This window comes from Arvicola amphibius, chromosome 10, assembly GCF_903992535.2.
Source record: "Arvicola amphibius chromosome 10, mArvAmp1.2, whole genome shotgun sequence".
NCBI lineage: Eukaryota > Metazoa > Chordata > Mammalia > Rodentia > Cricetidae > Arvicola > Arvicola amphibius.
Window position 1 is genome coordinate 50,546,605 of NC_052056.1, and position 16,367 is coordinate 50,562,971.

Here is a 16,367-nt window from a genome sequence, read left to right on the forward strand (position 1 = left end):
AGACCTTCCTAAGAAGAGCAGGAGAGTGCCCAAACTGCCCAGAAATTTGCCTGCAGGATCTCTGTGGGGAAGGGAATTGGGGCTGGTGTGAATGGGAGCAGCTGAATCTGTTTTATATTAGGAGAGAAACTGTGGGGAGTTTATCTGTGTGCTCTGACACCTCTGCTGTGCCAGGAGAAAGAGGGAAAAGCTTCCTCATCAGCTGACTGAAAGAGAGTGGAATGAACAGATCACAGCGGTCAAAGATTATTTTTTTAATGGAGTCAAGACAAAACATAGTGGTGCACACCTTTCATCCCAGGTCTGTGGAAGGAGAGGCCTGTGACTCTCTGTGAGTGTGAAGACACTTTGGTCTGCATAGGGAGCTCCAGAGCTCCAGGCCCATCAGTGAGGCCCTGTCTAAAACTTGAAAAGGCTCCAGATTCTACTGCACCACGCAAGAGGAAATGTCTAGGCATTGCTCTCCAGGCTCTTTCGTCCATCCCTCTTTGCTGAACAATTGCGCCTACTCTGGGAGATACCTGGAGGCTTGTTCCCTACAGAAATTAAAAACATGAATATCCAAGTTGACAAGCCAGACACAGTTTAGAGCTGGACTGTGAAGAGGACTGAATAGTTAATGAATGAATCCACTGCTGTATAGAGGCCCTTGCAATGCCCTGCCCAAAGGTAACAAACCTAGGTGATTAGCATGATCCAAAGTGCAGGCTCTTGCAGCCTTCTACGGGCTTCTTAGATCCCCTTTCTTAATATTAAGGAGACATTCAGTGACTTTCAGGCACCAGGAGGAAAGCTGTCATAAAAAGTAGAAAACACAACAGCAGCTTCCACAAAAGGCATCCTGATTAAATAAATATGTAGGTAAGAAATCAAAAAATACAGTAAACTGCCTGCAATAAAACTGTCTTTTTATTCCCAGAGAGATAAGAAAATGCTGCACCCATAGAAGAGGAGTGAAATGCCATAAAAATTAACAGACCATGTGTTTTGAGATGCAGAGGTGAAGTCTCTAGAAACAAAAGAGAAAGTAGAAGAGGGTTGTTTGACAGGAGAGTAGAAGAGAGGAACAAAACAGGAGAAAAAGAAAACTCTGAGGCCAGCTTTATAAAGGCTGGCGAAAGGGGAAAAAGAAGAGAAAGAACAGAAAGCCGAGAAAAATTACTATACAAAATTTCTAGAACATACCATATAAGTGTCTATTACCGAAATACAAAGACAGAAAACCCTTACTGAACAGACACAGTAGATGGAAAAACTTAAGAGTCTCGGTTCTGATAGTTCAGGACATAAGAGGGGAAAAGAAAAAAAACTCTACAGACTCCCAAGAAGAAAAAGATCACAGATCATAACAATTTTCAGCTTCACAACAGCATGACTTTGGAGCGAAAAGAAAATTCTCTGCCATGGGGAATTCTAATGGAAGATGACCTCCAACCCAAAATTACGTCCAGCTCAAAGCTTATGAGGGCAGAATGACATTTTCAGACTCACACAGCCTCTGAGAAATAACCCATCTGCCCCTTGTTAGGAAGCTGTGAGAGAAAGCGCTCCACCAAATGTCCACCAAAATGAATGCAAAAACAAGAGAGGCGTGGCCTGGGAAGGCGGGTTCCTGCACTTCAGGACTGAATGAACTCCAGGATGGATGGCCGACATCCTCAAGAAGGAGCTGGAAGCCAGCCCAGAAACCAAGCGGGGTGAGTCTAGACAGATGCACTGCCCGGGAATGGGACCATTTTTCAAAAACCTGAGAGAAAGCTCTGGACAGCCCACATAAGAAGCTGGCGATCTTGAAAACGGGTTAAAAATCCCCTGCTCTGTTCTCCAGGAAGCCCTCTGTACAGATTTACAGATTTATCTTCTTTGGGCAAAATGCTCCGCTCTGACTTCTGAGAGAGGGAACACCGCTGGACTGCTGGGAACGTAGAAACAGGAAATGCAGGACATTCCTCCAGAGCTGTGCTTAGTATTTCCTTTGTAGTCTTTTTTTTTATTTTTTTTTCTTTCAAATTCAACATTGACAGTTGGGCTCATAAGCTCCCTGGACCCAGACATCTAACCGGAGACACGACTAACTTCATCTCACCCTGGAATCCCTCACCTATAAGTGTCAACCACATTCTCTTCACAGAACTGAGTTTTAAAATTCATTTTTAAAAATATATTGTTTTTTGAGTTTATATAGAGAGACCTGCCTTATGAAAATGCCAAGAAACCGTGAAGAAACTCAAGGAATTATCATAAATTCTAGACTAGCATCTAGAGGAGCCTATCAATATCCAGGGAGAAGATGGGATTCAGACAGAATCAGCTGTCAGAATGGCTATCAGCCTGTAGGAAGGACAGGCCTAAGAAGAAATAATGACAGGGACAAACTCAGGAAGATGCTGAACTCTAGATCATAATCTTTGTGGGTGACTCTGAAGTTGTCTACTGCCTTTGGGATTGTATATTTGCATTTTACATATAACTCCATCTGTAAATAATACAGGGGAGAGAATAAAACCCACTTATGCAGCTGTACAAACTGGAACTCCCTGTAAAGTGTACCAACTATGAAGACTTTGATAAATCAGAAATTGACAGTTAGAAAATTGGAACCAAAATATGTTGTCTTTCAGCTGTGATGCTCGTGTAACTGACCAGTTTACAATTAGATATGAAGTTCACTGACATAAATAAGGTTTACAATATACTATACAAGAAAAATGCTTAAGCCCAGGCCATGTGAAGAGTGTGTGTATTGCTTTTCATCTGCTCCCTGAGGATGAGTGAGCGATATCTGAACAACTGTTCAGAACACACTTTCTAAGACAGTACTGTAGAAGTTGCTAATACAAGTGCTTTAATGATGATTAATTCTATCAGTGTTGAAGGGCCCGCTAACTACCATAAGAGATGCTCAAAATATGTTTTCACCTGTGAGTGAACAAACACATCTGCTCCTGCGTGGAAATAGAATAGAAGCCCGTGACTCTGGGAGTCCTTAGATTAGCATATTTCAATATTTCTCTCTAGGGATCTTCTCCTCTGAGAACAGCTCGTACCTTGGAGATCAGCAAGCGGGTAGACACAGACGTTCTATGACTAGAGTTTGTAATTTTTTAATAGCCACTTACTGGATGTGTGTGCTACTTGGCTTCTTCTAATAAAAGGATGGTCAGTGCAGCCGATATATTAGGGAAATACTTACCAGGAGAGAGTGTGGCGCTAGAGGAGGAAGGCTGAACCTGTGACAAGAGACAGGGAAGACAGGTCTCACGAATCACTGAAGTCCAAAGAAGCTTCGATGAGACCTGTGATGTAATCTCACTCCAGATTCCTAGGTATTTTTATGACATTTTTATGTCTGGTCAAAGGCCGGCAATAGTTCAGGTTATAAAACATATTTGTAACAGCCTTCTACTCATCCATGCTGATAGGCACCCTACTGAGTCCCTCTGTGAGTCCTTAGCTAACAGACCTCCAGCTGCCAGATCTCTCTCCTAGGGAAGTGTGTTTACATGAAAGAGAATATGGGTGGGCACATTCCTGCTCTTCAAACCCTGAGCTTGCCTAGAGTTTTGCGCTATGAAACCACTCTCATCCTCAGAAATATATAAGACCCATGTGGGTCCTGAGTCCTCTCCTCAGAGCTCCTCCCCATTGTCTAGCTCTGGTTTTGGAGTCTAAACTCTCCTCAGAACCCCCTGTCATGCTGCTGTCTGTTCATCTTCCTGTCCATGGCTTTAATAACTCTTCTAACAAATTACTTAGACCCCACAAGGCATCTCAGTGCCCTCTTGAATGCCTGTCCTCATTGGAGGTTTTTAAGTGGAACATTGTTTAGGAGTAGCCATTCAATGAGTTACTATGGAGGGGTCATATAGCTAAAGGTATATGTTAACACTCCTAACCATGCTCAGCTACTGTGAGGAGCAGTCATGGGAAAGTACAATGAGGCCGTTGATCCAGAGGGTTAAAAGCTGGCCCTGCAAGTCATTGATACTGCCCTAGCAGAGGATCTGAGTATTATCAAGGCTGCCATGAGGCAAGCTGTGGCATGAGGTAGGCTGAGACACACCACTCAGAAAAGAAATTGTGAGTCTTCTTACAATCTCTAAAGATCCAACTCTCTCTCTCTCTCTCTCTCTCTCTCTCTCTCTCTCTCTCTCTCTCTCTCTCTCTCTCTCTGTCTCCCTCTCCCTCTCTCTCTCTCTCTCTCTCTCTCTCTCTCTCTCTCTCTCACACACACACACACACACACACACACACACACACACATGAAAGAGAACTTGATTGTTCTGGTTAACTATAAAATGTAATCTGGAGTTGAAGCGATGACCCAGTGCAGAGGGATTGAGCTCAGTTCCCGGTACCCACCTCTAACTCCAGCTCCAGGGCATCTGAAGGTGCATAAGGTGCACACAGGTGCTGGAGGCCTTGCCGCAGATGAGTTCAAGGACCTGGGATGGATGTGTGGAGTTCGTGCTAATAAGGGTTTGTGATCACCGGTGGTCATCCGAGCACGTAGCCCCGAGTAGCTTGCACCATTTTATACAGTTTCAATGGTTTGCATGAACAGAACACTTTTTACTTCCTACGTTTCTACGTCTTACATTTCTTTTTTTTTAAAAAAAAGTTACAGTAATTATTAGCTTGTGTCCTGTCTCTTTCCCCTTCCACCTCCCAATCTTCCCACGTGTAACCATTACCCTTTTGACCTACATCTCTAACGTCAGAAGCATAAGCAGTCTTGCAAGCTACAAAGGGAATTTTCTGACTAGGAACACCCACAGGCAGAACAGTGTGTCCACTTGGCAGTACAAGTGGTTACAATATCATGCAGGGTGGGAAACAGTTTTGTCTCTTGTGGTTAACTTTTTTTTTTTTTTGGTTTTTCGAGACAGGGTTTCTCTGTGGTTTTGGAGCCTGTCCTGGAACTATCTCTGTAGACCAGGCTGGTCTTGAACTCACAGAGATCCGCCTGCCTCTGCCTCCCAAGTGCTGGGATTAAAGGCATGCACCACCATAGTCCGGCCATTGTTAACAATTTTATCTATATCCTCTGATTAAGTCTAGGGTCTCATAAATAACTCACCAGCCAGAGCTGGACGAATCCATTCTATGTTTTACACTGCTCTATCCCCTCTGGAGGCATACCAAATTTTTCCATTTATCCTATAGGCAGCATAACTTAGAACCTTACTCTTCATAGCTGACAGTGTCTATTCCTTGTCCTTGTGTCTAACTCCCTTAATGTCTTCGGGTATTGGTACAGCTATTAGAAATGAGGGAAATGTGGGTTTCTGTGAGTCTGCTTCACTCTGTTCCTACTGACTATGGATACCAACTAATAAATAGCATTTCTTTAAAGCTCTTATGGTTCAAATCATTCTTCCCAGAACAGTTATGCAAATGTGTAATATTAAACTTCATGACTGTAGCTTGCTCAGGCCAGCAGTAGGGCTAGCATGGTGAAAGCAAAGAGAACACAACAGCCACGCTCCCAGGGTCATGCCCGGAATCATGCAGCAAACCATCCAAGTGGCTCGGGGAATCATGAAGCAAATGGTCCAAGTGGATCAGGGACTCCAGGAGTTTTGCCACAGGGAGAGACGCTCATGCTGTTCTCAGCCCTTGTTTCTTGAAGATGTCACATGGCTCCCACCACACAGGCACTCGTGCATGCCAATGCATGGGCAAATACACATACATACAATTAAAAATTAAAAAATCAGTTCAGACATCCTCTCCTCTATTGCTTAGGGTCTCAGCTAGGTTCATCCCTGTGGGTTCTTGGGTGTTTTTCTAGAGCCAGGTTTCTTGCTAACTCCATAATGGCCCCCTCAATCAAGATATGTCTTTCCTTGCTCTCATATCGGTCCTTCCTCCATCTCAACCATCCCATTCCCTCAAGTTCTCCTCCTCCTACCTTTCTTCCCACCTCTACCCCCCGCCCCCGTGCTCCCAAATTTTTGTCTGATTCTAATTTCCAGGTTGATCTGTATATGTTTTTCTTTGGGTTCACCTTATTTTACCCTGTAGTCAGACTGATAATTATCTTAAATATCACCATAGAACCTTCGCCCAACAACAGATGGGGAACAGAGGCAATTATCCACATGGGAGCACTGGACTGAACTCCCAAGATCCAGTTGAAGAGTGGAGGAAGTTAGAGTATGAGCAAGGAATTCAAGACCATGAAGGGGTCATCCACTGAGACAGTTTGCTTGAGCTAATGGGAGCTCACCAACTCCAACTGGACTGTGAGGGAACGAGCATGGGAACAACCAAGCTCCCCTGAAGGGAGTTGACAGCTGGGGCAGACTGAGGGGCCACTGATAATGACACTGGGGTGTGTCTCTACTTGCATATACTGGCTTCATGGGATCCTATTCTCTTTAGATGTGAACCTTGCTCAACCTAGACGTAGAAGGGAGGGCCTTGGACTTTCTACAGGGTGGGGTACATGGCACTCCCTTAGGGTTGGAGGGGGAGGGGGAGGGTCTGTGGAGGGAGAGAAAGGGGACTGGGAGGAGGGGAGGGAGTGGGAATTTCAACTGGTATTTTTTAAGTAATAAAAAAGGGGAAAATTTTTAAAAATCATGATAATGTACTGGTTATAAAATGGCCACATTTGATTGACTCTATTCTCAGTAAAATAGCTGAACAGGCCAGTTTCAAGGAGCATAGCATGGTACCCACTTTTTAAAAATGAAATGTTGCTAAAGTTGAGTGAAAATAAAAAAACTGCTTTACTGGCTGACACTATCGTTTTCTGAGGCTCGCTTCCTAAGGCACTGTGAGTAACAAATAAGAAGGAATCTGGGATTAAGAAGCCCATAAGAGGGAAAGTACTGAGAAAAAGCCTAGTGTCTTAATTTGGGTTACTGTCGCTATGCTAGAACACTATGACCAAAGCAACTTGGGAAGGAAAAGGTTTAATTGGCTTATACTTTCATACCACTGTTCTTTATTGACGGAAGTTGGGATAGGAACTCAAACAGGGCAATAACCAGGAGGCAGAAGCTGATGCAGAGGCTATGTACAGGTGCTGCTTACTGGCTTGATCCTCATGGCTTGCTCAATCTGCTTTTTTTTCTATTTTTCCCATTTTTCAAGACAGGGTTTCTCTGTTGCTTTGGAGTCAGTCCTAGAACTAGCTCTTATAGACCAGGCTGGCCTCGAACTCACAGAGATCTGCCTGCCTCTGCCTCCTGAGTGCTGGGATTAAAAACATGTTCTACCACTTCCTCAAGGCTTCAACCTGTTTTTCTATAGAATCCAGGATCACCATCCCAGGGATCGCACCACCCACAATGTGCTGCGCCCTCCCCCATCAATCACTAAATAAGAAAATGCCCTACAACCAGATCTTATGGAGATGTTTTTTGTTATTGTTGAGGTTCCCTCCTCTCTGATGACTCTAACTTGTATCAAGCTGAAATAAAACTAGCCAGTACACCTATGGTACCACAGGCAGTCAGTCAGTGACCAGATGACTTTAAAGCCTTTACGCATGGCACTTTGTGTCTGCGACCAAGAGCTGTTTTCTCAAGAGACGATAAGAAAATATCTACAAGATGGAAAAGGTGAGCCAAGAGGACCAGTGCTGACAAGGACGAAAAGGAGTCTGAATTCCAGAGGCCTTGGGACAGATGACAGTTCAAGGTGACCTGAGGCCACTGGAGGAGTAAGGACCAGCACAGTTTACTTATTTCTTAAAACATATGCATTTACACATGCAGTGTATATGTGGGTGGGCAAGAAGTGGCAGCATGAATAAAATGTTGCTATTGTTCTGCGTATAATAGGATTATGGTGTGATTTTGTCTGCTTCCTCATTTTTCTTGCCTCCTTGCTTTTTCTTGTTTGCAATTTCTGATTTTCTTCAATAAGCACAAATAGACATAATATAAAGGAAAAGATATTGTGGGAGGAAGAGAAATGATGTAGGTAATTGCTTGTTTCCAGGAATTCGAGTAAACATTAGCTAAGTAAAGTGTTTGTTTTCAGCACAGCTCCCAACGTAATTGGCCAATTACAAAAGGATTTTCTGGAGTGGGTCAGTCTACCCTGCAACCCTTGGACCTGTTTTATGGTTAATTTATCTTGGTGGGCATGTTTAGGAGGCTTTAGACAAAGTGGAAGGTTCAGCTAGGATCTTTTCCATGGTCATAAGGCCATCTAGATCCTCCCTCCAATGCCCTTTGGCCAGGATCATTTCTTCTTTATCATAAGGGTGAAGGAAAAATGTTGTCTGATAAAGGCTGCATTCAAGATTGGTGATGATACAACTTTATAATTTCGTCATCATCATTATTACTAATTGTTACTATGTGTGTGCATGTACATATGTGTAAGTGGTCACACACATGCTGCAGCATGTTCACGGAGGGGAGAGAAGAACTTTCTCTCCTTCTATCATGGGTTCCTGGAATATGATAATCAAACTCAGGTCATCGCTCTTGAACAGCAATCAATGTTAACTGAACCATCTCTCCAGTCCAAAGTTTCTGATTTCTTCTAGAAGCAATCTTCCGGCATCCTAAGGTGTTTCTCTTACAGAATTGTATAGGCAAACTTCTTAACATACATGAAATAACGAAGTGCCTATCCAATGGCTGGGATATCAAGACATCCCCTCCCCCACTGAATTCGCTCTTTCTCTTGTCAACTTAATTTCTAAAGTGTATAGATGCAGCATAATTCAACAATAGCTGGCATGCAGACCCCTACTAAAAGGCAACCAAGGACAGGCTATTCATTAAACTAATATCTCACTAAATGAATGAAACAGACATCTTGTTTGCAGTCTGCATGCAGATTCTTGTGGAACTGATGGGTTTGATCCTTACATTAGACCGCTGGAAGTGTATGGTCTACAACCAGCCACTGTCTGCCTATAAAGAAGGGTCCTACCCCCATCCAGGCACATAGTATGGGAACAGGAAATAGGGCTGGATTCTAGTTCTACTCAACCCACAAGCTCAGTGTACTGAGCATGGTTTTCATCCCAGAGCAACTGTTCAGGGAAACTGTCACTTGTGTATTTTGAAAACCCTGCCTTAGTCAAAGGAGAAAACTTTGCCACTAGACAGTGCTTCTGCCGTCAGTTTGCACTAACTTCATGTCTCTACAGTCAGATTTGTTGAAGGCTTAGAAGACCAAAACTTCCTAGCTTTTAGATTTCCTAGACGTAGTAAACTTTAAAAAAAAGTTTGTGGGAACTGACGAAAGGTTTTTAAATTTTAGTTGAAAAACAATATAAGATTTAAACTATATAAATTACAAAGCACAGTAAGTCCAAAAGAAATCATGCTTTTCCTTTCAGGAAGTAAAAAGTATGTATACACTCACATGCTAACTTTGATCACACTGAATCGGAGTCCTGGGGCATGGGTGGCTGACTGAGCAGTCAGTGCTGGCCTCCACAGCCCCCTCTCTGGCTCTTTCTGCAGGTACACTGGCTCAGTGTAGCATCTCCAGTCCACCCAGCTGCTTCTCCTGCTTTCCTTAACCTGGCTGATGTCTGCCGTTTCTCAGGTGTCTGACTAGAGAGTCGGAGAAGCATTCAGAACTGTTAGTCTTTCCACAAATTATACGAAAACAAAGTACAGATGGCCAAGTGTCAGCAGGCACAGCACTTACCATATCTGCTACTGTGAACTTCATGAGGAAGGACATTTTTACCAGCATCGTTCTGCCTCCAAGGCACCTGACCCAGCTCAGGGCTATTTAGCATGTAAGTATCTGTATAATGATGTTAGCCAACATTCCCAAGACAATGTTTCCTTTGGTTTTTGAAGCAGAAGAAAGTGTTCTCTTCTTTTGAATAGTAATGATCATACAGAATATTTCTGCCCTGGTCCTCTTCCCACACCCTTAGGTACATCACAGATACTCTGTTGATTTCCTTTCTTTGTTTACTCTTTCATCTCTTTTGTCCTTCTTATTGTTTTATCCTTTATTTGAAGCAGTTCAGAGTTGCTCCAAATCTTTTCCCCAAAAGATGTGCTGTGTAAATAAATAAATACGAGCCTAATAATGTAATAGCTCACCTGTTCTGGAAATAAAATGCTGACATTTCAAATGCACCTTGTTCTAAAGGTTAGATGATTAAACGTATTCCTTTTCTGCTGCCTCAGATTATTCAAATAAACATCAACCCCTTGCAAACCACACAAACAGATCGGGCTTCTGAGAGCAGGTAGCTCTGAGGAACACATAGATATTTGAAATCAGGAGAAAGGAAAACACAGGTACAGCATTCCCGCTTGAAAACAAACAACTTTAAGAAAGCCACCAAATCTATTTATGCATGTTACCTGCCCTTTCAAAATACCAAGAAATCCAGCTGCCAACCAAGTGATTTTTCACAAATGTTGGCAAAGCACGTGATTGTTGCATCCTGAGCCTGTGCAGATCTGCTGTTAGCCTTCTCAAAGCTTCGGGCTGGCTCTCTCAAGCTTTCTAATAACACTTAAAACTAGACCAAATCTCAATTAAGCTTCAAATTCCACATTATTTTCTAACAAAGAAGACTTAACCCAAAACACACAGAGACTGATAATCTCTATTTGCTTTAATTCCTCCTCTAAGATATACTGCCTGTAGTATCTGATATTGCTTTGTTATCTAGAGGAAAGCTGAAGGGGAAATTTCCCACCATACGATAAATGATCTGAATTTTGTCTAATAGCTCACCTGTCCAAACATGCCAGAATCCTACAAGTAGATACGAAACCTCTCAACATCCTAGCCAGCACCAACCCCTCCCTCTCACATGCATGTTAAACCAAGTGCAGCAGGAGCTAAGAGACCTGCCCAGAGCCACACAAAAAAGGAGCCACAGTCCAGGCTGGGCAGCCTCCTCTGCACCTACAGTAGAGAGGACCAGCTGAAGGGTCCAGTGGCAAAGGAGAGGTTAATAGCTCCAAGAGAAATTAATACTGGTCCTTCGACACATACTTAAGCATTCTGTGTAGCAGGGGATCTCTGTTATCATCTTTGAGTATTTTCCAGTTGCCAATGCCCTTGTCTCCAAAGGCACAGAGCACACCCAATCAGTATGCACAATGCTTTCATGAAACAGCCAGTATTCGGTGCTGAGCTGGAGGCTCTTCTGAGGGCAGGGAACACACCCCTGGCCCACACTTGATGAGCTACCTTGAATTTAATCTGATTCCACAGGGCAAGAACTTCTGAGAAAAAGGCTTAATGCGAGCACAAAAGCACTGTTTTCAACCCATGTGGAAAAATAAAGGCACTTGCTCTTCTGAAGAGCCAAGAAGAAGCTTTGGCACAGAGCCTGGCATCTTGCTTGGTAGGCGCAACAGCTCTTGTATTCAGATGAGTTGAGAAAAAAATAATTCCAATTGGAACATCATTCTTATTAGATAGCAAGGGTACCTTGTCAGCCTTATTGGATAGCAGATAGCGAGGGTACCTTGTCAACCTTATTAGACAGTGAGGGTCCCTTGTCAGCCTTACTAGATAGCGAGGGTACCATGTCAGCCTTATTAGATAGTGGATAGCGAAGGTACCTTATCAGCCTTATTGGATAGTGAGGGTACCTTGTCAGCCTTATTGGATAGCAAGGGTACCTTGTCAGTCTTATTGGATAGCAAGGGTACCTTGTCAGTCTTATTGGATAGCAAGGGTACCTTGTCAGTCTTATCAGATAGTGACGGTACCTGAACATTGCTGCCAGGTCAGGAGCAGGGGTTGTAGAGTGGGAGCTGGCTGTGACTTTCAGATTCAAAATTTCCTAGAAGGCTGACAATACCATAATCTGTGATCTCTTACATGTGCAGTAATATGCATAGTTACAGGGGTGACAGTTACCAGTAGCTGTTTTAAGCCTTATGATTCTTACACTGTCCACCTGCTGCCATGTGTCACCTACCATTACGGACTCAGTCTCTGGAACTAAAAAACCAAAATACATTCTACAAGTTCCTTTTGGGCATGGTGTTCTATCACAGCAACAGAAAAAACAAAAACAAAACACCCTAAGGTGTAATGTACAGCAAGAACCGAAACCAGAGAAGCCAGCCTTGCTCTTTGACAACCTGCTCTACCACTACACCGGGAATGAATCCACTCACGCCAGACTTGGCCAGCTCTGTAAAAGCAGCATAACCCAAACACCTTCCATTGCCAATCATCTCGGAAGGCCCCGTCACCTTTCAAGGCCCCTGCACTGGGGGGCAGGGAGATCACACTTCTAGTATGTGTAAAATGTCAAGGAGAGAAACCTCAAGACATGGGATTGAAGGCCCTTTTGTTTCTTAGAGGACAACATAGGACCACGGATGTGCATTAGTCCAGGTAACAAACGTAGATTCACGGGAACATAGAATTCAGTTGAAGGTGGTTGATGGCTACTCCTGGCCTCTTCCACTTCTTTCCTCCTTTAACTCTTTCCTCTGCATTGGATATTTTAAAGGAATATTTGCTAGCACTGGTGACATTGCCAACTTGTTAGTATTATGGGCACAAAGATAAAACCGAATCTGTGCTCACCCAGAGAAATCCATCAGAAGCAAGGTGTACACTGCACCAAAGTGTGTCTAGACTTCGGCTGGGGACAAGGGCACTCAGAAGAGTGAGTCTTGTTAAACAGTTACCTTCTCTCCCTGTCTCAGAAACAATTGAGTTATGTAATGCAAATTAAGGGGAGGTTGAAGAAAATGCAGCATAACCACCTGAAGAGCCATGATGAGAAGGAAATCCCTAAGCACGCAGCCTCAACCCACACCAATAAATAAAAATAGTGTTAAAGGTCTCAGAGCTTAATTTCTATGTGCAGTCCAGGCTGCACTAAGTCAGTTGTTTTTCCTAAGCACTCTGTGTTTATTCTGTACCCTACATATGAAAGCAGACTACACTCAGGTGGTGGGAGTACATTGTACCCCACATGTACATGTACTTGACGTCCAACTCCTGTGCATGGCTTTAATCTACCTGGCCACTTTGTAGCAACCAGTTCTGGGAAAGACTCCGGTCCACTGTCCGCAGCCTGAGGTACTCTGCCCGAGGACAAGCCTTGACCTAGAGCGGTCAGAAGCAGGGAGAGGGATAATCACAGCAGTGCTCTCAATTCTGCCCCCAAGACATTATACACATCCCAGAATCAGGAAGAATGCCCTGTCCATGAAAATGCTGGGAAGGAATGGACAAGTGCCTCCCATCCCTCCTCCTGGCAAATGGTCGTCAAATATACTGCCTCAGCAAACCCACCCTGGGTTGCACACAGTCATCAATGGCGACTTTACCCATGGTGCTGCTCTGTTTAGCTGCTTCTGCTATTCCTGGCCTTACTCCCACTAAATTGCACGGTCCTATTTGCATCTCCACAAGACTACACATGCTAGCCCTTTTCCAGAAAAGGAGATGTATGATTCAACTCTGAGAATTCCTGGCTTCATATCATTATCTTAGCGTTTGGATTTCTAGTCTTGCATCAGACTTCATTTATAGTTGCCACCCGGGTATTTGCACTACTGAAAACTCTGCAATCAACTGGCCAAAGGCACAGTACCACCTTTCTGCCATAAAATCTAGCCTCTCTGCGCCTCCTTCCTTTCGGAAAGAATATTATCTTTCTCATCCCCGAGACGCAGGGCTTATAGAAACAACCTATAGGAGACGCTGTTTGCTTTGTCTCATAGTTTCAGGGTATTTTGTCTCACTGGCTCTGTGTTTCAGAGCATCATGGTGCTAGGAAGGTATGACAGGTGAGCTTTCCCATGACAGGCATGAACAGAGAAAAGGGGAGGTGACATGAAGAAGCCAGGGCAAGGTTTGGTTTGGATTCTGGTTACCTACTTCCTCCAAGTAGGCTCTGCCTCTTCCCTTTCATAGCTCCCTGTTCTGTCACTGTGGGATGAATCCATCAATGGACCAATCCATTCATTGTGTCAGAGCCTTCATGAACTGACCATCTGGGACAGTCTCACAAAACCCCCAGAGGTACACTTCACAAATAATCCCATGGGCATTCCTTATAGTATGTATCAATGTTAAACATCATAGCAAGGCTCTTTTTCTATTCAATTTTAAAACTTCAAACTTCCACCGACTGTTCATTCCTCTGGATGTTCTGTTGCTGTTGCCTTCCCCCATCCAATTACTCTTCAAACTGTTGAAACTTGATAATCCTAAATTCCATTTATGCATCTCATTGGATTAACAGATTTTTCTTTATCAGCTCTATAAGCACACTGTAAACTCTGGTTTCCTCATAGCAGTGGCATAGATGAGTAGTACTCATCTCTGCGTGGGTCATGAAGAAATGAGGAAGTAATGCAGAGAAATGGTGAAAGCCTAGCAGGGTAGGCTTGGCTAAAATCTAGACTTTGACTAATAATAGTCTAGGAAGCACTGAAAGCTGAATTGCACCACAGCCTTGCTTTGTCCTGCAGTAAGTGAATGTTTCCGCCTCTAAATATATCAGTTCTTGACTAAGGGTAACCCCTGGTCACACGGCATAGCTTCCCAGGCATCCCAGAGCAAAGGGCATCATAAGTCATTAGTAGCAAGAACCCACAGAGTTCGGGTCTACCAGGCAGATTTGTGTAGAACATGGCAGGGACGACTGCTCTTGCTGACACCTGCCTGGTGACATAGTAGCAGTAAGAGGGTCAGGCTAAGAGACAGCCACAACCATGGTTGAGCTTTGTTTTTTTTTATTTTATGTTTTTTATAAGGGAGTGAATAAAATTATCTGGTCATTGTCAATAATGAGAAGCTGCTACAGGCCTAGATGGGCAACCAAAGAAGTTGGTAGGAACAGCAAGGCCTTCTTTGTGAAAGCACAGAGGAGGGACAGAGGAAAAGCAACCTCTGCTGGGACACCTCAGCAAGCAAAAAGGGGGAGAAAAGTCTGGCTGCTTCACTCCTCTCTGGACTCCCGATTGTCTGGCTGTGCCTCCCATTGGCTGATGCCTCCCATTTCTGAAGATGTCATAGAGAGAGGGAGCCTGGAAAATGTGACTCTTTGTGATTGACAGCAGCGTAAAGGAGAGCAGAAAGAACAAGTGTCAATCAGTGGCACTAATACCACTCATCTGTTACAAGCCGATGCTTCTGCTCACACCAAGCCAATTGTGTGCTCACCCAGCAACTGGGTGACATCCATTTTTTTTCTGCTGTTCTCTAGAATTAACCGGTTTGGGGACATCTATATCTCTATAGATTAAAATAGAAGTAATCACATTTATGTCACGTCCCACTTATTGCAATCAAATTCTATGTGCCATGTGTTGTTTCTCTGGCTCAGATCCTAGCTTCCAAACTGTGCAAAAGACCAATCTTGAAAACTCCGCTCCTGCTGATGCCCATTCCCAGCCCCAAATTAGAACGAGCAAAGAAATTAGAAAGAGTTAGAACTTTTGAAAGTGGCATCAAGGACGGAGGAGATAGGGGAAGGACATGGTGACATCAGCCAGTTGACATAGCCAACAGTCTATAGGGTCAGGCCAGGAAAGAGCAATGACCATAGGATGCCTCATTCTTTTTCTAATTTTGGCACAAGCTGACTTCACAGGGTACTTCCTTCACTTGTATTCCTACCATCTCCCACACATATCTAAGTAAGTTATATTTAATGTCTGGTGTTACTTGACATTTCCACAATCCTAACCATTACTTCCAACATTTCACCAGGCACTGAATAGCATAACTGAGCATGGGTCATGGGTCCACTTTTAGAGGACACATGTACATATGCCTTTAATTATTATTTTTCACACTAGAACAATACTTGGATTACCTAAGAGACAGTTGAGACAAAGACCACCCCAAGGGATGTAACTGATTAGAGGCCTCCTAGAAAAGAGAGAAAAGAGAACGGCTTCCAGGTGTTGTTTTCTGTCACTTGTGAATTACACAGCTGGGGTAGGGGGAGAAACAACAATGGATTTGCTATGAGTGGAATAATTTCTCAAGTCTACAAGTACCATGCAAAGACATTAGCCCATTTATACTTGGTAAAGCAAAGAAAAGCAATTGAATTCTGCCAGCATTCTTGACTTGGTATCACTTTAAAACAACTTGAAAAAGTCTGTAAGTTATAACGGTCTACCAAACCTCTAGTGCATTTTGGTGACAAGCAAAAGCATATGCAGTAAATAGTATTTTTCCATAGGTGTGTTAGCACACAGTTACTGTGACTTTATTTGGGCTGGCAGTGATGGCTGAATACTCCTGCTAAATGTCGCATTTAAAAAGTTTCAGTTCTCAAGGAATTTATACACTTGAGGAAATGACATAGAGTGAAATGTAATATCAAGTACTTACATCTTCCCTACACCCTCATTCTAAATGGCCTCTCAAGCTGTCAAATCAATCTTGAGATGCACCATAAGGGCATCCAGTTC

General features: G+C 43.5%; 1 protein-coding gene across 6 annotated transcripts in view; it reads right to left on the minus strand.

Annotated features, from left to right (window-relative positions):
• The window catches only part of Hhla2 (HERV-H LTR-associating 2), an 84,331-nt gene that overhangs the window by 60,836 nt on the left and 7,128 nt on the right, over window positions 1–16,367 (minus strand). For 2 of the 6 annotated variants that reach the window (XM_038345884.1, XM_038345883.1), the window contains exon 2: window positions 3,194–3,230. The exons of the other annotated variants lie outside the window; for them this stretch is intronic. The gene's annotated coding sequence lies outside the window, so the exon portion shown is untranslated. The remainder of the gene's footprint in view (window positions 1–3,193; window positions 3,231–16,367) is intronic. 6 annotated transcript variants of the gene reach the window in all.